The following is a 21760-nucleotide window of genomic DNA, read 5'->3' on the forward strand; positions in this document are numbered from 1 at the left end:
TATCCCACAATGCCTTTTGAATGGATTGGTTATGTTTTATTATTCTATTCATGAATGAGAGAATATCCAATTAGTCATGTCTCTTAGTGTACACATGCGTGATTGATCATTAAACATGAATACCAATAAATATTCATATCATCTAGAACTGTTTATGAACTAGAGAGACATTAGATGTAAATTGGTCTAGACCCATATACCTTTGAGAGTGAGCAGTATGATCATCCAATTGATGTATCATCATAAGTCTCTAGTGTATATCTCGAAAATCAGAAACATCAAATGCTTGTAAAATCATATCTCTCAATGATGGCTTATTTAAGAAATTGATTAGAGCTTTAAGAACATTTTTTTTGAGCTCTTATGATTTATTTTCCAACAATGACAAAAGTAATGGGACATTCCTAGCCTCTATTAAAGCTAGTATGTCAGCACGATCATAACTCAATTGTGCAACAATGCCAAATTCCTTCTCTTTAACATCGTCATTCTCATCCTCCAACAGTCTTATAAGTAGAGCGATCGCACTTGAATCTTTGACGACATAGACAAAATGTTTGTGGGTAGAGAGATCCCATTCAACATCCATTGTTGCAGCTTCTGCTTCAACATTTGAACCTTGTAGCATCCTCACTAAGTGCTCCGTAATGGCTATAAAATTCTCTTCTGAAACTGCCAAAATAAAAAATACTTCTTCAACAATTTATTTCCCCTAGGGATTGGTTCCTTCAAGCATTTTGAGAAAGAGGGGAATGGAACCAGCCTGAGCAATGGGACTAAGATAATCAACATGTACCAATATTATTCCAAGAGCATTCCCGACACCAAGATTTATAGCCAAATCATTTTCTTTTATAATCTCAATCAAAATAGGAATAGCACCTGCATTCACAAGCATCCTTCTAACCCTTCTGGTTACTCCTAGTTGTCCAATTTCATGAGCTACCCTGATTCTAGATGCAATCATGATTAATATAGTTGACTCGATTAACATGGGGATTCCACCCAAAATAACTATTACTCATTGAATGTCCTTCAAGTGTGTTAATGAAGTCAATATTTCTGTAGTGATTTTCTTTACATCATTACAAGATGAAGCCATAAGATTCATTATTACTTGTCCTCCACTCCTAGCCAGAATTACTTGATTACTCTTTGTACATAGGACAAGCTCCCTCTAAGACTTGACCACCACCCTTTGATTTCTCCATTCAGATTCTAGCAAGAGTCTTACAAGGATGGGAATAGTTCCAGAATATCCCATAGTAGAGCTCAAATGATCCTATCTGCGTGCAAGCCTTCCCAAGAAAAAAGCAATTATATCTTGAATGGATGGAGACCCACCACTAGAGGGAAAACATAGAAGGGAAATAAAATGTGGCATTGTTTGTTCTAAAATTTCCTCCCAAATTTTTTTTTCTATTCTCCCAAGTGTAATTGTGGCTCTAATTTACACTAATTCCCTATGAGAACTCAACTATTTTATAAAGATCGTAACTCCATGTTCCCAAGCCCACTACTCAATGAAATATTTATCATGTGAAATATCAGATAAAGCCATGGGGTTGATTGGGCTTCATGTTTTCGATAGTTTTCTATTCCATCTTGATAATTGTGATACTTTGAAGAAAAGTTGAGACAAGATGGTCTCTCTATTTGGAAAAATAAATGAGTTTAAGGCCTTACAATTAAAAGTGGAATTGTCTTCATTGATCTCTAATGAGCATACCTTTATTGAAGACTATATTATCAAATTTCATTCATTAGTTCCACAACTGAAGGGATGAAAAGACACCAAATCAGACAGTGAGTGCATTTTCCTGATTCTATACAACTTGAAGGTTCCGTATCAGGTATTTGCTTCTACATTTTATTCTACACTGGATGCATTTGGTGATAATTTTAGAATTCCTTCTTTTGATTTATTATGTGAATGCTTAGCAAGAGAAAAATCTAAACTTCAACAATTATATGTTCTTTCTAGCTCAATGTCTCAAGCTCTTGTAGCACATATCTCAAAAGGAAAATCAAAAGCTAGCCCTAAAAAGAAGAAGGATTCTACTCAAAGTAGTGATCCTCCCTCCAAATCTCATCAAAAGTCAAAGCTCTCTCCATCCTCTTCCAAGATCGAAAGGTCTTCCTCCAAGACAAAGAAGAAGAGGTAAAATGAAACCTGCAGCTTTTGTGGAGGAGAAGGGCATCCATAATCGAAGTGTTATAAGAAACGTGAAGCATTGAATGAAGTGATGACGCAGCGTAATATTTCAATATCCAAACCCTCTTCATATGGTAGAAGGCATGCTTTATCTGCTCGAGCGTTACATGCATTCTTATATAGTTGGATATTTGACTTAGGTGCATCTCATCATATGACTCATTCCAGTAATTTTCATCCATCTCCATTTGATTGTATTGTTTCCTAGATTGTAGTGGGAGAATATTCAAAGCTTGATGTTTGTGGATTAGGCACTATGTAGTTAGATTATGGTTGCATCAATAATGTTTCTTTTGTGTCTAACATATCCACAAATTTACTCTCTATTTATCACATTTGTCATTATAGGGATGGGAAAAAAGTTGAGTTTTCTCCCAATGATGTAGTCATTCGAGAACTACAAGATCCAGAAGTTGTTCTTGCATATGGATAAGTAGATCATAACTCTCGCTTATACAAATTTGCAGGTTTTGAGCCTTCTTCTGGTAACTCTTTTATTGCATATTCTAATTCATTAAGTAATCTTTGGCATGAAATATTTCGACACATTAACTACAAATATTTGCAACAAATGAATTCTCAAAATCTTACACTTAGGCTTCCTACGGTGTCATGCCTAGATGGAGTTTTTCTAGGATATGTTCTGGGCAAACAATATCAAGATCCCTTTCCAAAAGGAAAAGAACTATAGGCTACTATTCCTTGGGAGATGCTGCTTAAACCTAGGCTAGTTAAACCTTTACACATGTTTAAGGAATGGACTAGGAGGAAAGGGTCAAGACATGCATTAGGGGAATTTTAAGGTCTAAAATGGGCCTCCTAAGGAAATTAAAAAATAATAGTGAAAATAATAAAATAATATTAGATTATATCATCAGATTTTAGAGGGAAAAAGGGAAATACTGTTTTTTCAACTTATCTCCCTAAGGTTTTACTCAAATTACGATGTGAGTACTCGTTGGATGCAAAATTCAATTCCTTATGCAAGGAGTACCCATGTTGCATACTTTTCATGGACTCTACTACATGCAAAATGAGAAATACATGAAACAACCTGATTGCAATCATGTTTTCTTGTATTTCTCATTTTTCATGAGGGTCCATAAAAAGTATGACACATGGGTACTCCTTGGATGACGAATCAAAATTTTCATCCAACGAATTTTTCCGCTCGAAATTTGAGTAAACCCATAGGGAGATAAGTTGAATATACGAATTGATAAAATAGTTTTTCTCTTTTCCCCTCTAAAATTTGATGATGTAATCTAATATTATTTTATTATTTCCACTATTATTTTATAATTTCCTTAGGAGGCCCATTTTAGACCTAAAAATTCCCCTAATGCATGTCCTGACTATTTCCTCCCAGTCCATCCCTTTGCGCGCCAAAAGGATTTTTTCGTGGTAATACCATTAAGAGAACTCCACCTGCTCGGTTCCCATTGAGCAAAGTTTAGTTGTCATGTCCCAACGACTACCGCCCAAGACCTTACCTTTGTGTTCCCTTTCAAACCTTACAGGGTATACCCTCCAGTGTAACTCCACCAAGATGTCGTTATTCCACTCCACCTATCTTGGTTGCTTAGACTTGGGGCATAACAATAATATCACCAGGATATTACCATCTGGGCCGACCTGTATTGTGGGCTCCTTTGACCCAACCTGTTGTTGTCCAGGTGACAGCCTCCCAGTCCTTTAGACTTGGCTGTTGTCTGCCACATCTTCCAGATTAATGAGACTTGGGCACATCATAAATATTTCAGGGTGAACCCTCTAAGGTATGACAATCGGGATGGCATCATCTCAGTTCTTCTCTCAGAATCACATGTACTTGGGCACAAAAATCGTTTCTCCAGGGTGAAACCTGCAAGGTAACTTTATCGGGCCAGCCTGTCAGGCGGGCTCCACTTCTGGCGAATAAAAAAATTATTCGCTACTGCTTTAGCTTCCACTTAAGCCTAAAGGTGTTTCTTAGAGGCTCTACCACCCTCTCTTCCATGTTTGGGATTTCTTCCAACTTTGGTTGCATGGAAAAATTCATATAAACACCTTTTAGCTCTGCAAACTTTGACTTGGGGTCATAGATCTTTGACTATCTCTATCTCATGATCTAAGAGGCCATTTTCAAAATTCCACATACCACTAGAAATATTTTTCAGGATGTTTCCATATGTGTGGGTTCCATGTACACCTGAGATGGTCTATTACTCCAAAATTGGCTCTGAAGGCTCTGTACAATATCTTTGCCTTATCCGTCTGTATCATTTCCTTTTCTTTTTCCTGTTCCACCTTTGTTGGTATAATATTTTCCTTGGCCACTAATGAAAACCAATGCATTTACCATTACAAATCTTTTCCATTTCCTTTTCCATCAATCATATTTTCCTTTGCCATAAATGAAAACAGTTTTCCAACAATCTCCCCCTTTGGCATTGATGCCAACACCAAGATCAAACAACACATTATTACCAATGATAATTACCATCTTGAGTTTGATCAACACTACTTCTCCCCCTTTGGCATCAATGGAAAATATACTAACATGCTCCCCCCATCAACAATATCCTTTCATCTTCTGATCTTGTGGACCTATCAACTACTTCTCCTTGAGCTAAAAAAAATCTCAAATGCCTCTGATATGATCCAAGAAGCTTCCTCTCTATCCTTTGAAGAAGATTGGAAATAAGAAAAGGAGTATTTACACCCAATATTTTCCTCAAGAAAACAAGAGGGATCTCTTGCTAAAACAACTCATGCTTTTGCTTCACCTAGTAGACTTCTAATGATAGCAAACTCATCATAAATTTGATATTTGATCCCATTTGATAATACCTTAGATACATGTGATACAATATCATTAGAGTCAATCCATTAAAATTGCTCACATATGTAGCAAACATCGTTAACCTCTGTCATGCAACACATAACTAGTACTAGTTAATGATGCCAATTGTTAATGCATAATTTGATAGTCAAACCTTGAGTATACTCTGTTTGTGGCCATGATCCTTCTTTGCATTAGAAATTTGTAATCAATACTTGCTAAAAAATCTTCAACAGTAAATAGATCATCACCAACTGCACATGGTATGACTACCAAATGATTTGATAACAACAATCAATCAAACTTGAAAAGGGAATAGTTCCCTTTATCCTTCAGCTGCATTCATTGACTTGTTCTTTTATGCTCCTCGCATCTGATTTTTATGGATACCCTTGAAGCTAACCTCTTATTTTCAATGAAGAGGAGAAAGGAATCTACTCCCCCAAAGTAGTCTATTTTCCTTTGCCTTCCACACTTGCAGAGGTTGAATTTTCTCAATACAATGAGCTTTTTTCCTGCATTGATCTTCCCGATTGGGTGGATTTCTGTCATTGCGTGAGCATGTAGACCACTTTTTCTCTTCTTTCTCACTATATGTTTTTGGTGAACTATGAAGGTTAATGTTTCTTCTCTTAACTGTTTGAAGTCTCTATGAGATATGTGTTGGAAATAATACTGGGGGAGTGAATCAATATTAGAAAGTCAACAATATTTCATTTCCATAATCAGATTCATATACACTACTTTAGTTAATTAAACTTGTGTGTATATGCAGATGTATGTAAGGCAACTAGCGTATACTCTTAAAACTTATAACTTAGTTAAATCATCATAAGTTGATCTTTAATTTGTGCATCAGAATAATATAAATAGTGACTAGGTGCAGTAAAACATAATAGACAATCACACACATGAACATAAGATATAAGGTGGAAACCCAATGTGGGTGAAAACCACTTGCTACAATCGTCTCTATCTTCTTTTAATAAGAAACTTCTTTTACAATTTTTGTACTGGTGCAGACTTATACCAGTACGCAGGCTTCTACTTGTAGAAGGCCACAACCTTCTCCCATTCTCCAACTTGTTCTGGAAGGGAGTGTTACAGGGAAAGTGTCTACACATAACTGCTTATCCCACTAAGGTGTGATAGCTACCTTAGAAACAAGAAAAGTAAAGCTACTTTTGTTTTTCCTTTATGAAGTATAGATGAGAGAAGAACAAAGAAGACCAACCTCTGTCTTGCGCTAATCTCCTAGTTCTATTCCTCTCTTTCTTGATAGTCTTTCGCTACTTTTTCCCTTGAACGCCCAGCTTCACAAAGTACCTGTAAGATCACAGTAGCATAGCACTATACAAGAACATGGATCTATAATCATAAACAATCTAGGATCAGATGTTAATTGACCATACAAATGCAGCAAACATGGATGACACAAGAGTATGGAGGAAAAACTTGAATAGCTTTTATTGATAAACAAGAAAGAGCCAAGGGGAGTTACAACTAGTTGTTCTAACCCAGCATCATCCTCTCACCAAGGAAGCCCCTCTTCACCTCATACAAAGCTTAGATCACCCAACAATCTGATGTTGTCTCAAGAAACCAACAGCAATTCCTTACAATATGCAAAATTCCAGCTTCTGGATCTCTAGGATGAGGGATCCATATATAGATATCTGTAAGGGAGATGAGTCAGCTTGTGATTTGATTAGTGTCTTCCCTCTGATAGTTCTTGCTTCCACTTGGAGATTGATGATCTCTTACTCATCGTTGGTCGAATTCAGAGAGGCAAGTGTCACAGGAGAAGTTTCTGGAAGTTTCCATGCCTCTCCACCTCCCAGAATGACACTGCCATTTGTCACTTCTCGCCCATCGCACCCCATAGAAGGGCTTTTTGAAATGCAAAGCACCCACACAGTGTGTTTAGGTGAGATGCAGTGCACTTTTCCTATGGAGCATCTGAAATGATCCTATTTTGACCAGTTCTGAGCAGTTTTTCATGGAGAACTTCTGGGAGATGCTGTAATCAGTTGACCTTGTTCCTTTAGAGGTTAGAACAACACTTTTAGGGACTTAGGAGCCCTTGGTTTATGGACATTTCATGCTTGGGGTTGTAGTGCCCAAAAATGTCTATAACAATCGCCCCCTAAAGCATGAGGTCGTTAATCTTTTGATGTCGGGTGAAATGATTTATTATGAGGATCCGAAGTTCTTTCAAGCTGGGAGGAGACCTATAATAAGATACAATACAATAAATTATCTTCATAATATTTTCATGATCTAGTTGAGGCGGGCATTCCCATGCTCAGCTTTATAAATTCATTTTCATGTACATAGGACAGACAATCGTCTAAGTGTAGACTGATGATTCTGGTAGAGCCATCATCCCTTTGATTGGATGATTATTTGTGCAGCAATGATGTACATTTGATCTCTTTATTTCCCTGAATATATATCACAGCCTGAATGGATGAAACTAGATTCGGGGTCTTCAATCTCATTCGATCTTCACTCGAAGTACAAGTCTATCCATGTGAGAGATGTTCTGGAGTCGAACATGGAAAGACATCGCCTGATTACCAGCCAATGATGAAAGCTCTTAACAGGCGCGAGAGTAATCACCGATAATGATAATGACCCTCAAGGTACTGCAGTACAATTCACGTGGTGTGAATAAAGGACTTGGCGTCGAACACCACTCAAAATCTTTTGGTCGAAGGCCATTGATGTAAACCTGTCGCCGGAAGTGAGAAACTTGCCATTGAGGCATGCAGGCTTCAAAGTACTGAACGGGGTGTTCCTAGATCGACTTCTTGGATAATGAGCTGATGTCGTCAAGAAGTGATCCGTCACAGGAGGGCCTTAATGAATCCCACATCAATGACACGGAACAGAGAAAATGATTTTAACGGAGGTGAAAACGATCTGATGACATATGGTTCAGGGTGGCAGTCATGAAAGAATGGAGTATGAATATATTGTAGCGGGTGAGACACAGGCAAATTCTCTGAATTACTTCTCTTGAACATATCGGTGACACTGACATGATGGATTGGTAGCATTACCCCAAATGTGGATGGTGTGATGGGACCATGGCGATGCGACTGGTGAATGAAACAACCCAACCCGACTTGGATGTGGAGTGAAAGTGTCATGTTTAAGAGCAACTTGCTACCAACAAAGTTTCTTCACGTTTTCTGCCCAATTCTCCCCAGTCATTGCTGACTAGTACCTCTTTATTTTTGTCAAGCTTGAGGAGGATAACATATGCTTGTTCTATAATTTTCCCTTCAGGCAAACCCATCTCTATGTTTTAACAAGCCTAGAGATAGTGAAACTCGTTCTTGTCTGCTATGGACAAGTTTGTCGCTATTAAGTTTTAACGAGTTTAACGACAAAGATAACTCTGTCCTTTTCAATTTTAGAGAGTCTGAAAAGGAACGTAAAGGAAACTCCAAAATTCCTTTTTCGTCATCTAATCCCTTAAGTTCGAAAAAGTATAAAACAATACAGAAGGGATGAATTTTCGATACTTTTAATGAGCCGAACAAAACAAGCGCTCGATCTTTTTGTGTAATAATCCCTCAGGTCCAAAAATATTAAAATTTAGAGGAGGGATAGCACTTGCAGTCCCTTTAACGAGCTGGAGAGGCCAATGGCTCAGAAATATTTTCATATTTTACGAGTCAGTTGAAAAGAGCTTAAAGGAGACTCATCTTTTGAGGAACGAGTGATAAAATTGGGTAGCAGTTGATTCCAGGTAAGGTTTGGAATGTTCCAATCACAGCAGTGTTACAAGGATGGCTAGTGAGATCACTCTTCGCAGCTATTCCTCAAAAGGGGTAAACAATCAAATGGAGGTGAATGATCAGCCAATACAAAGTGGAGGTGATGATGAGAACACAACCAAGGCTTTTAAAGGCTGAAGTACTACATTCACGATGATTATTTACCAGGAAACAGTTCATTTTTTAATGAGCTTAAACGCGGGGGGAAACATTTTCTCATGGCTTACGTTTATTTTTTAATGAGCTTGAACTATGCGCTAAAACTGCTCGATTAATCCAGTCGTATCATAAGAATGTCCCATTTAAAACCAGCAATTTTTAGAGTTTTTCCCCACATCCTTTCTTTATGCAAGTTAGGAAACGACCAATCCTATGAGTTTAAAGGGTTAGATGACCTACAAATTAAAAAAAAAAAAATAGTCGCTCTTCGCTTGCATGCCAAAAGGTTTGCATGCCCCCAGGTATAAAATAAAGTTTCAAGGCCACCTTTTGTTCTACCAACAAAACATTTGTTTTATCAGGAAAAGTAATCCTCTTTCGGGTTACCAAAGATTGTTCTATTCACAGCGCAAACAAAACATTTCTTCGACGATGTCTACCGAAATAGACAAAGGTGAGACAATCCACTCACATAACTTTGATGAGAGAATCTTGTTCCATTCTAACCCCCTCTTCTAATCACGGATGGGAGTATAGTCTAGTCATATATCTCTCGCGGAAACCTATCCTATACCCGACGTTTTCCTGCCGAAGCAGACCAGGGTGCATGCCCCCTGGGTTTCAGTCATGTCCCCCGAATCACTCGCGCTCATCAGGTGGATGGACTGGGGATTGATGAGACATTCCTTGTGTGAAAAGACCATTCAGGGATGGTATATGACTATTTTCTATGCGTGATCCGGGAAATGAAAGTTGGTCTACGAGCCTGACCACTCTTTCTTCGTGCGGAAAACACATTACTTTAAAGAGTGATGAGACAATGGCTCCCATGCAATAAATATAGTCTCATCCAAGGAGTAGATTATAATCTAGGGGTCCTTGAACTACCATTACGTTCATGTGAATGGTTTTCCCTCTCAGTGTTATGGGCACATTGGGAAGGATCCCTAATGGTCGACTGGTTCCTTTGTCAAAGCCTGTTAGATTTCTCATCTCAGGCAAAATCGATGGTGAACCAAGCGCTTTCCAAGCAGTCGAGGAAAGGATACTCACAGAAGCCCCTTAATCTATGATGGTACCAGCCATAACCATTCTATATACTTGAGCAATCATTCGGAATGGTACACTAGCTGGTAAACGGGGTCTGCCTAGCTCATTCTAGTCGAAGGAGACAACTAGCTTGCTTGGAGGTGGGACTGAATAGATGGCCGGGTACGACTCTGACGAACTTCCTTCCTGCGGTAAAGGAATGGGTAAATTTCCCCCATGTTCATTGGAGTCTGTGCTTACAAAAAGAATTTGGACAGTGTCATCCTTATCCTCTTCTGTGACTGTATCATCTGAAGATGGAACCTCTGAAGGCAAGACCGGGTCAACTGTTGCCTCGACCTTTTGACTTTCATCTGGTATGGGTTCAGATGGTTTGTCTTCAATGATAGACGCTTCGGCCGACCACCTAGGCAGGTCAGCCAGCTTTTCAACTAGTGACGGACTTGGCAAGAGTTTCTTATATCCAGGAGGAAGTCGTAACGGTGAAACCGGATGATTGTCCAAAACTCTTTTAGCCTCATCTAAGAAGGGACAAAGGTGGAAAGCATGGTCGCCTTCACACAGTTTACAAGGAAATCTATATTTTCCTTTTTGTCCTGGGGCTTCATTTTCACTAGTCGACGGTGTGTTTTCAACATGATCATCAGAGGTTGACGACACCGGGTTGTGCAAACGAGGAGACCAGTCCCTTAAGATCCGAGGATGCAGGGACAATCTCGATGATAGTGGTCTCCTTTACAAATGACACATGGCGATTTAGGCCTGGTCGGTGCAGTGTGTGGATTTTCGCTAGACGACGCTTGGTTGCCCCCTTTCGCTTTTGGCTCCTTCTTCTTCTTTTCTTTCTTCTTCTTTTCCTTCTTCTTCTCAGGTATTTGATTTTTTTCTTTACCAACCTCATCAAGCGAAGAAGAAGGAGGAGAGGAAGAATTGGAGGAAGTAGAAGGTTGGTGGGTAACTCTGGATTCGTCTAGTTGTTGACTCGACTGTTCAGGAATTGCGGTGTTCTGAATGACAGAGGTTGAGAAGAGCCATATGGGCAAGCCGATTGTCAATCCTAGAAGCGACAATGTGGCCATATGGGGTGCACCAACATCTCCCCAAGAGGAGAAAGGACTAGGATTTCCTCCAAGGGGAATTCCTTGGTTGGTGGATTCCATTTTCTCAACCTGAGATCAACGTAGGGAAAGGTGATGATTATTTCGTTTAAAATAAATTTTAGACGCTTTGACACAACTTTTTTTTTCAATTTTTAAGAGTCGATAAAAAACAAAAGATGACTCTAGTCGCCTTCGATTTTTAATGAGCCTGAAGTGATAAGTTCTCAGATGAACCTTTTCCGTTAAGGAGTCCGAAAAGGAACGAAAGGGACTACTCTGGAAATCTAGGTAGAGGGATTACCAAATCAATCGCAAAACTGCAGAATACTTTTTACGGTACGGCAGTCAATCTTCCTGAATGTTTTGTTCAATGCATTGCGATCGATAGGGCGGCAGACACGACTTCCTATGGATAAAGGATTAAGCCTATTGTGGTCTCCCAAAATATACTCGACGGTACGTGGGAGCACAAGTCCGTACTGACACTTATTATCTCAAAGTGGATGAATCACCCAACAATCAGTGAGAACAATAGTTACCGGGCTTTACGACGCCGGAATACGTCTCTAGCCTAGACTTCTAAATGTTGTGCGTTAGGTTCCAAAGCGTTGTTAGATTCATTGAATTTATTTTATAGTTGATCATGTTTATGAAGTTTGCCTTTCAGGTTCACCACGAGATGTAGATGTATAATTCCTAAAATGCAATCTAAGATGATAAACAGTCCTTTATCTTCTTTGTGCAATGAAAATCCTAGCTACTAAGGAAAGAGAGACAATATTATTTCACAAAGAGCAAAGAGCACACTCTAAATGCACTTTCCTAAATAAAACCAATCAGACAGTCTAAATGCAAATGCACATGCATGTATTTGTTTTTGACTTTCTTAGTATGTAAATGGTAAAAAGAAAGTTGATCCACAAATCTGAATTACTTTTCAAGCGACAGTTATCAACAAGTTTGTTTTCGAAATAAAAAATGGAGGCAATCACAACACCTTACGATTTGGAAATAAATAATTATTTTCGACACTAGAAAAATTACAAATTCAGACCAAATACAATAGTAACAGGATAATCGACTATCTACAGCAATCAAACTCTTTCCTATGCCTAAAAACGACACTTGCGACACTTTCAAATCAAAGGACGACAGTACGATTACGTTACTTTTGCAAAGGAGAACTAAAAATGACCCAACAAACACAAAAAAACATTTACAGTTCTTTTGTACAAAGGAGGCGGAATAACAACAAAGAAAAGGGGTCTCAAACAGAGATATACTGATCACAGGCAACAAAATTCATGAATAGAACTGGAAAGAATGAACTATAGAAACCAAAACTGAACAATGCCTAGTCTGATCAGCGCACCTGTAACACAGGGAATTTGAAATGCAGTGCACCTACTACACTCGGGAAGTGCGTTGAATTTCAGATTGACAGAACAGTACCTGCACTAGGCCAGAGACGAGACTTTGCTTGGGTTATGGGTCACAGTTTGCAGTTCAGTTCATGGGTTTTGGCCGAGCAAATGGTAATCAGTAATGCAACAATCAGGGGTAGATCTAAGGAGGATCTAAGAGCTATCACAAAGGGCAATCAGAGGGTTTGTAAATCAGTTGTTTAATTTATAAACAAATCCCAGAGATTGACTGAAGCGATATTTATCTACTTTGCATTTGCATTGCAAATGCAGTTCGAAAGCTACCTAGCTCGACTTCAGGCTCCGTCTGTAAGTTTATAAAATAGACAACAAGGAAGATAACCAAACAAACTAATTCGTCCCTAGCGGAGTCGCTATTTTGTTACAGGGAAAAGTGTCTAGACAGAACTGCTTATCCCAATAAGGTGTGATAGCTACCTTAGAAACAAACAAAGTAAAGCTACTTTCGTTTTTCCTTTATGAAGTATAGATGAGAGAAGAATAAAGAAGACCAACCTCTGTCTTGCACTAATCTCCTAGTTCGATTCCTCTCTTTCTTGATAGTCTTTCGCTACTTGTTCCCTTGCACACCCAGCTTCACAAAGTACCTGTAAGATCACAATATCATAGCACTATACAATAACATGGATCTATAATCATAAACAATCTAGGATCAGATGTAAATTGACCATACAAATGCAGCAAACATGGATGACACAAGAGTATGGAGGAAAAACTTGAATAGCTTTTATTGATAAACAAGAAAGAGCCAAGGGGAGTTACAACCAGTTGTTCTGACCCAGCATCATCCTCTCACCAAGGAAGCCCCTCTTCACCTCATACAAAGCTTAGATCACCCAATAATCTGATGTTGTCTCAAGAAACCAACAACAATCCTTACAATATGCAAAATTCTAGCCTCTGGATCTCTGGGATGAGGGATCCATATATAGATATCTGTAAGGGAGATGAGTCAGCTTGTGATTTGATTAGTGTCTTCCCTCTGATAGTTCTTGCTTCCACTTGGAGATTGATGATCTCTTACTCATCCTTGGTTGAATTCAGAGAGGCAAGTGTCACAGGAGAAGTTTCTAGAAGTTTCCATGCCTCTCCACCTCGCGGAATGACACTTCCATTTGTCACTTCTCGCCCATTGCACTCCATAGAAGGGATTTTTGAAATGCAACGCACCCACACAGTGTGTTTAGGTGAGATGCAATGCACTTTGTCTATGGAGCAGCTGAAATGATCCTGTTTTGACCAATTCTGAGCAGTTTTTCATGGAGAACTTCTGGGAGATGCTGTAATCAGTTGACCTTGTTCCTTTAGGGGTTAGAACAACACTTTTAGGGACTTAGGAGCCCTCGGTTTATGGAAATTTCATGCTTGGGATTGTAGTGCCCAAAAATGTCTATAACAGGGAGCTATAACCCCCTAGCTCTTGTACTAGCTGTTGTGATTACTAGTACGTATTTGCAAGCCTACAGAAGGCTACAACCTTCTCTTTTCTTCCAGGGACCACGTTTCATTAATTTTCAAACTGGATCCATCAATAACATCATTCAACCATCAAATATATATGCATCAATCAATCTCCTTTGCACCAACCAAAACTGAATCAGTCAATCACTTCTCAGAATTTTGTAACCAAAATATAGAAACAGTAACCAGAACCCATGCTATGACCCATAACACTGCAACAACAAATAGAAGTAGCTAAAGCATATTTTATTAGGTATACACTACTTCAATGTGTCGAACTTGCGTGCATATGCACTTTTCTCAAGCCGATCCTGCATATACATTGTTTTGTTATGCAGTCCTAGCGTGCATACACACCTTTGCTATAGTGAACCTGCATATAGATCTGTAAGTGATGATTTCACCTTTACAACTATTCAAACATTAGATATACCCAGATCATCATATTTACAGATTACGACATGCACCAATTATTCAGATAGAAGATCAAAACCACAGAAAGATACTTCAATTCAAGCCTTATGATCTTGACCCATCAATAGATCTTATCCTTCATCAAGCATTGAGGTTCTTCCTTTATTTAGATCCAACTATGCCCAATAGCCTATATTCTCGATCTTGCTCTTCATAAGATATTTAATGCTTGAGTTACTTGTTGAATGATCTTCTCCTCCTTTTATAGTCTTATGCCTTACTCAATACCATGGACCAAAACCACTTAGAATCAATACCTTGGACCAAATACCTAGGGTCAACACTTTGGACAAGAGACCTTGGACCAATACCATGCATCACAACACCATGGATCAAATACCATGGACCAAAACTAAATTTTCCGACATGTACGCACCTTTCCTTCCATGAAAGTGCGTTTGTATGCTATACGTGCCTTTTGGTCTGCTAACTCGCGTGTACACACAGCTTGGTCAATAGGGAACCTGCGTATACCTCTTTTTCTTCATTCTGTGTGAGTTTCCATCAAGGACAACACCTGTGTGAGTTTCCATCAAGGACAACACCTGTGTCATAGTGCAAAATTTGTATCATAATGCCAACAATATGAACTACAAGAATTGCAGAATTTGATATGCTAAATTTCTGTTGATTTTCTTCATATCAAAACATTGTTCTATGTTACCTCCATTCATCATTCGAGGTGCTGAAATATCTCCTGCACTACTTTTTTTTGGCTCTCAACTTTATTTGCAACATTCTGGAAAAATAATTTCTTGCCAGATTTGCATGCAACTACTTTGTGTCTAGATTTCTTACACTTGTAGCATGCAATATTATTCAAGAAGGGGAAAAAGGATATAAATGTCTTACCAACACTTTTTCTTGTCCAATTTCTCATAGTAATACTCGCTCTCTTGCTTCTATTTGGCCACTAAAAATATTTTCTTTGAGGGGAAGTGGATTTCTGTATTTGGATGTTCGAATTTCCCTTCTGAGAAATTCATTGTTGTGGCTGAATCTACACATTCCACCTATGTTGTTCCACCTTCGATTTCCTCTATGGAGACTTAAAGGAAAAGTACCCTGTGTTGCTGCAATAAAAAAAAATTAGGGGTTGGATACCTTCTCCTAGATGTCACATTCTTTTATTTCTTATTACTATGTTGTGGGATTTTTCATTGAAATAGCTAGTGGGTCCCTTTAACACTGTTGCACTGTTGGATTTGTTTTTGACAAAGATGGTAGGCTTCTTTAATGTTGCTTCTCTGTCACTGTCATCTTTCAACATTATCTCATCCTAATAGGAACACTAGCTAGTTTGAATGCCTTTAAACACTTCAGAATTCTTTGGTTGCTTCTGAAGCTTCAACACCTACTCTTTTAATGTGTTATTCTCTTCTTCCATATTCGTATTTATAGCTCTAAATTTATTAATCTCCTCAAGAGATGATATTTTTCTATTATTCAAATATATTGTTCTTTAATATCCTCCAAATTAATAGAGGGGAAACTAGATTCACCACAAGTGTCAATCTCACTCTCAAAATTTTGATCCCTTGATGACTCTAGGGATTCTTTTACTTCCTTTTCACTAGAGGTGGACCCATTGCCTTCTTGACTAAAATCCATATCTGCTATTTCTACTAAGGTAACGCCTTCTTCGCTATTACTAAATGAGAAACTCTCACTTTCACCAATACTTGCAAATGAGAAATTTAAAAATAAATGGCCTACTATTCTACAATAACAACATAACAACAAATGACTTGTATATTACGTCTCCTCTGGGTGTATATCATTGAATTGGCATCTCGATACAAAAGAATCATTATATGATTCATGATCTTCAATGCCCTTTGAATCTTTGATTGCTTCATCCACTACAGAAAGCCTCTTGACATCACATGCAGCTTGCATGTCTACGTCATGGACAGACTGAAATAAATCCCATATCTCCTTGGTAGTCTTATAACATATTACTTTCTCAATTTCTTCCTTAGAAAACATGCTCATGATTTCCTTCCTTTCTAATTTATCAAACATATTATTTATCACTCCTTTTTCCATAGATAGCCATACAGAAAAATCAAGAGCTTGTAACTATATTATCATCCTTACCTTCCAAATTGTATAATTTGAGCCATTCAAAAATTGAACTCCATCTGAGGTGATCTAATCCTAGTTCTCCATGATCACTGATCTTCCTTCTAGTTGTTAAACTGATCTTGAAGAACACTAACATTGATACCAATAGTTGAAAACAATAGAAACCAGGACACTACTCAGAGGGGAGTTGAATTAGTAGTGTGGCCAAATCATACGATATTCACAAATTACAATTTTCAATCACTTTAACAATTATCAATGGATCAAAAACACAATCATGTAAGACATAACATCATCAACAAAATGAGAAACATATATACAAGACACCAATATTTTTTTTATTACAAGCTTTAACTTGATTACATCATGGCCCCATAAGCTACCACTTGTAGGCTTATCAACTGCTACTGAAAAGAACTTCAATTCCTACTCGTTTATCAGCTACCACTAAAATGGATTGTTTCCCCTTCTCTTTTACTAATACCCACTGGAAGGGAATCTTTCCCCTTCTCGTTTATCAGTGTCTATTGAAAGGGACTCCTGCCCCCAAACCTTTACTAACACCCACCAAAAGGAGCTTCTATCCCTGATTTGTAAGATACCACTTGTTGGTATTGTTGATCCATTTTTCATCCATTTTCACACTAGAACCTGTTATCACTCAGATTTTCCTAGAAGTTGTAAGAAGGGGAAAGGGGTCTGAGGTAACCACAAACCAACTTTTGGGTACATAATCTAGCCAATCTGTACCTAGAGAGGGCTCTCTCTTTTAGATTTAGCTTTGTTTTATAAGGTTTTAGGCTACTTATGAAATCTTTGAGATTTGATTGGATTTGGTGGTGAAATTCAGTAGTAGAGGGGTAGAACTGAATAGTTTAGTCCATTGGGCTAATGGAGTCAAAGAAAATGGCTCAACTGGATTTGGTTTCTCAACAAAGGATGGCTTCACAGGGCAAGATAGCTAAACAGGGAGCAAATAGAGACTTGAAAAGATGGGATGGACTTAAAAGGGATGAAGGGAAATTAAGAATCCTTCAACATATTTTAAGAGAAGAGAACTTGACTAATCACCAATAAAGAGCAATTAAGAATTCTTTACTAAATGATCAAAATGAGTAAACTAGGAAACATGAGAAATTAAGAATTCACTATTTATGCTAGTTTAGAAGAAAACATTGAGAACAAAAATGATTCAAGACAGATTGTACTTAGGCACTTTCTAAATTATTCTTTTTCGTTTCGATATTCAGATATGGAACATAATTGATATAATAAAAAATAAAACAATAGCACATGAGATATAAGATACTTATTTATCTGGTGTTCAACACATGAATCCTGTGAAAAAGTACTTTGCATCAATTCTACATCCAGCCAGCCATGCAAGATTTGTCCAACAACACTTTATTTCAAAATAATCAGTTTTACAACAATGTCTAAGAATCCACCCTCAATACTCTAAATGAGGGAGTATTTATAAAAAAAAATTACAATAAAATATCTCATAACAAAGTGAGATATATTCTACGATGACTAACTATATGTTACATGGAAATAGGGCTAGATGGTCTCATAGATAACAGATAGAGGCAAATGGATGGTTTGATGTCCCTATTCTTGAGAGTGTGCTGGAGTTAGGCCCTATGATTTGGCATCTTGCTATCTTTGATGTAATTTTTTGTTGGCTGCTTTGTTTTTATCTTCTTATTGATACACTTTAACCTACTCTTATACTCTTTACTTGTTTAATATGTGTTTATCCTCTTTCACTATCATTGACTGTAGTAAATAACCAAAATTTACCTTTTATCAAGGAGAAACTACAAAATTTCTAACATTTCTTCCCACCATTTTAGCTATGGTATTCTCGTTTTCTGAAGTTTTCTGAGGGTTTCATCAGTTTCGGTGTACCTGAAAAAGGTAGGTTGAATTGGAAACAAGTGCTTTAGTTCATGCTCGACATAGAACAAGTTCTCTAGACTGTCACAGAGAACTCTGCCTGTAGGCAGTGCCTTTGATGTTGATGCACTTGTTGGTGAACTTGTCTAGTTTCCTGCATATTGATTCAATTTGTCCACATAATCTATGTGCCTCATTAATTTGTCATTAATAACGAAAGGAATAGGTAGCACTTTACTCTACAAGATATCAAATTTCTCCATAAAAGAATTAATTTCCTCTTGCATTTCATGGCATCTTCTTTATAAATTTTGCATCAGAGACCTTTTAGTTAATACTCTTTTGACTTCTAGAATGGTCCCTGTTCTATCTTCAATGCCAAGTTCTTCAAGCTAGTACTTATTCTTGTTTTTCAAAAAATTTATGAGCCTGGTGGCTTCCTCAGACATCTTTCCTAATGCTTCTCTTGTCCTTTGAGTCTCTTCTCAGGTTGCCTTTACCAAATCAATCTGCTAAAAAATTATTTGGATTGATGGCCAAACATCATTTATTGACTGAGCGATGTTGGTCCATAGAATCTTCTTAATGTCTGTCAGAGGCTTGTCAAATGTAAGATCTTTTTCTAATGATTTCACCTTGTTTTCTAATCCTTTAATTTCCCTCGTTTTTTCTGCAACATTTATCTTTGAGAGATCATACCTCTGTTCTAAGGTAACATATTGTTCTTTTACCTTTTTTAGCTCTGAAACTTGCAGTTTCATCTCTTCCATTGATTTTATTAGCTCCTCTGTACTTAGATTTGAAATCCCTGCTGATGTTGTTCCTGTTCCTGTACCTACTTCTGTGGTTGGACCTGTGACTACCTCAGCTATGGCTGCTGGAATGTTTGGTGCCAGAGCTATTCCAAGGGTTGAAGGGACTGCAGTTGAGACTACAGGTATCACATTAGGAGGCTGAGAGGTCGACTCTCCATGCTTGTCCTGTAATGATTTTTCTAGTTCTTGCCCAGTCTCGTTTAGTCTTTCACTAAGTTTTAAGACTAAATCCATCAGCTCTTCTTCAGACCTTTGCTTTATGATCTCAACAGTCTGTCGATGTCATGAAGGAGGTAACTTTAGTTGCTTTCTTAAAGCAGCTATGTCTTCATCTTTCTTTTTAATTAAGGCTTCTACAGCCTTAACATCTTTCGGATCATGACCCAACCCAATGATCAATTCTTCTAAAGATTTTATTATGTTGTCTTTAGCATGTGAGGAGGCTTTCTCTAACTGTAACTGGGCAGTTATATTGTTCAAGGAATTTTCCAGTCTTTGGGCCATCATGGCCTTTCCAATTAATGTAGAATAGATCATCTCTCCTATTTGTTTTTGCAACTCATTTTGGTCCAAAGGATGAATGTTCTTTGCCATGACCTCAAAATTGGTTCTAAGATAGTCTGCTACTGATTGAGGCTGTTGCACTTTAGGTTTGAAATAAATCATTATCATTTTACCTTCTTTAATGTCATAGGTTGACATCAATCTGTTTTGATTAGTGGGAGCCATTTTCAAATATTGATTGTAAACTTCGAACCTTAATGGATCATTTCTGGCTTTTATTTCTATAAACTTCTTGATATCTAAAGTGTCTTTTCCTGGTGGCCCGAAAGATCATACCTCTGCACTTTGTTGTCTTTCTAGCTCTTGTCTCTATGAGCTAGTGGATGTCCCACCTACTGGGAAAGTTTGATGACTATCTACTCCTTCTTTCCTTTGACTATCAGTAGTCTCTTCAACAAATTCTTCCTCTGAAATAGGATCTAGCCTTTGCCTTTTAGCACCAAGCTATTTTGAGGGTCCATTGGCAGGGGTAGCTACTTCCCTATCTCTCTTTTTATTTCTTTCCTCATTCAAAGGAGTCTGTAAGATTTGGGGTTCTTCAACATTGCCTTGAGTTGGAGGAGTGTGCATTTGGGCATGTTCCTTACAAGTTTCAAGTTGTTTAGACATTGTAGATTGCTCTATAGCTTGAGTATTGGTCTCTGGTTCCTTTCCCTTGGATGTTTCTATAGCTAGTGTGCTGGTATCCTATGAGTGCTACTGAGAGGTTCCAGTTGTAGAGGCACTAATCCCTGACCTTTGAGAAGACTCAAGTCGTACCTACCCAAAAGAATCCAGGTAAAGATTTTTCTCAAGATCCCTCATAACATTCTCTATATTGTCCTGTTCCCTATCAGTTTCTACAAGGGTTCCTCCCCTACATTTGTCCATATGGTAAATTGTTCAATATCTAGGATTCTATGGTCTATGTATGGTGACAGCATGTGCTTCATTTTTCTACCAAAGATAAAGCTATTAGGGTCATATGGCATCCACCCAAAACTTGTGTAACTTAAGGTGATCTTCTAGAATTCTCTCTGCTTCTCTCCATGCTTCTGTAGTGTTGCAGACAAAAGGGCCTAACTGATTTTTGATTATGAATTGAGCTTTCTTTTTGGCATTATAAAAACGGACGAAGTCTAAATTTATCATTTGTATGAAATATTCCAATGCAAACAGTCTCATTGGAACATATTTTGGTAACTTGAAAGGGCAGAGCTCACACCCATATATCCTGATTTCTGTATGGTTTTTGTATAAATACCAATCACCTATTTTGTATTGCTTGGAGAGCTGAAGGATTTTCTTAATATCACCACTAATCCTAGGAGGGGAAATTCCTGTCAATAAAGTGGTTGCTATATGAACAAACTAATCAATGAACTCATTGTAGGAGTAAGGGGAATCAAAGGTTTTATGGAAAATGGAAGTCCAAAAGATAACAGACCTTGGATTGCCCTTGGTATCAAGCTTCATGACAGGGAAAGGGAAATTTTCTGACTGATAATAAAGCATGAGATGATATATGAAGGTGGTATATTTGAAAGCCCCTTCATTGTTCAGTCTCATGAACTATTCATGAATTTTAACAGCAATATAGGAGACATAATCATATTTAACAGCAGGGGACTATCTGAGAGAAAAAATTGACAACAATACTAGGGTTATCTCATCAACATACTCACTAGTGTTGAATCTCATAACTAAAGATATCATATCAACAATAATTCTTCCCATATCTGTGAAGAAAGTTTGCAAATAAGGAGGTGGGCCCTTGGGCTGATGTTTCTCTAACATGAAAGTCTGTCAGAGGTGATTAAGTTCTGATTGGGATAATTGAGTTGATTTCTCAAGTAAATATCCAACGGAAAGGGGAGTCGGAGCTTGACTGGGGAAAAA

At 37.9% G+C, this 21760-nt stretch overlaps 1 pseudogene; it reads right to left on the minus strand.

The window, feature by feature from the left end:
• Positions 1 to 142: 142 nt before the first annotated feature.
• LOC149144808 (uncharacterized) lies at positions 143 to 16415 on the minus strand (annotated as a pseudogene).
• Positions 16416 to 21760: the final 5345 nt, after the last annotated feature.

This window comes from Pinus tabuliformis, chromosome X, assembly GCF_031772625.1.
Source record: "Pinus tabuliformis cultivar Carrire ecotype Pingquan chromosome X, CPIR1, whole genome shotgun sequence".
In the NCBI taxonomy this organism is placed as follows: Eukaryota; Viridiplantae; Streptophyta; class Pinopsida; order Pinales; family Pinaceae; genus Pinus; species Pinus tabuliformis.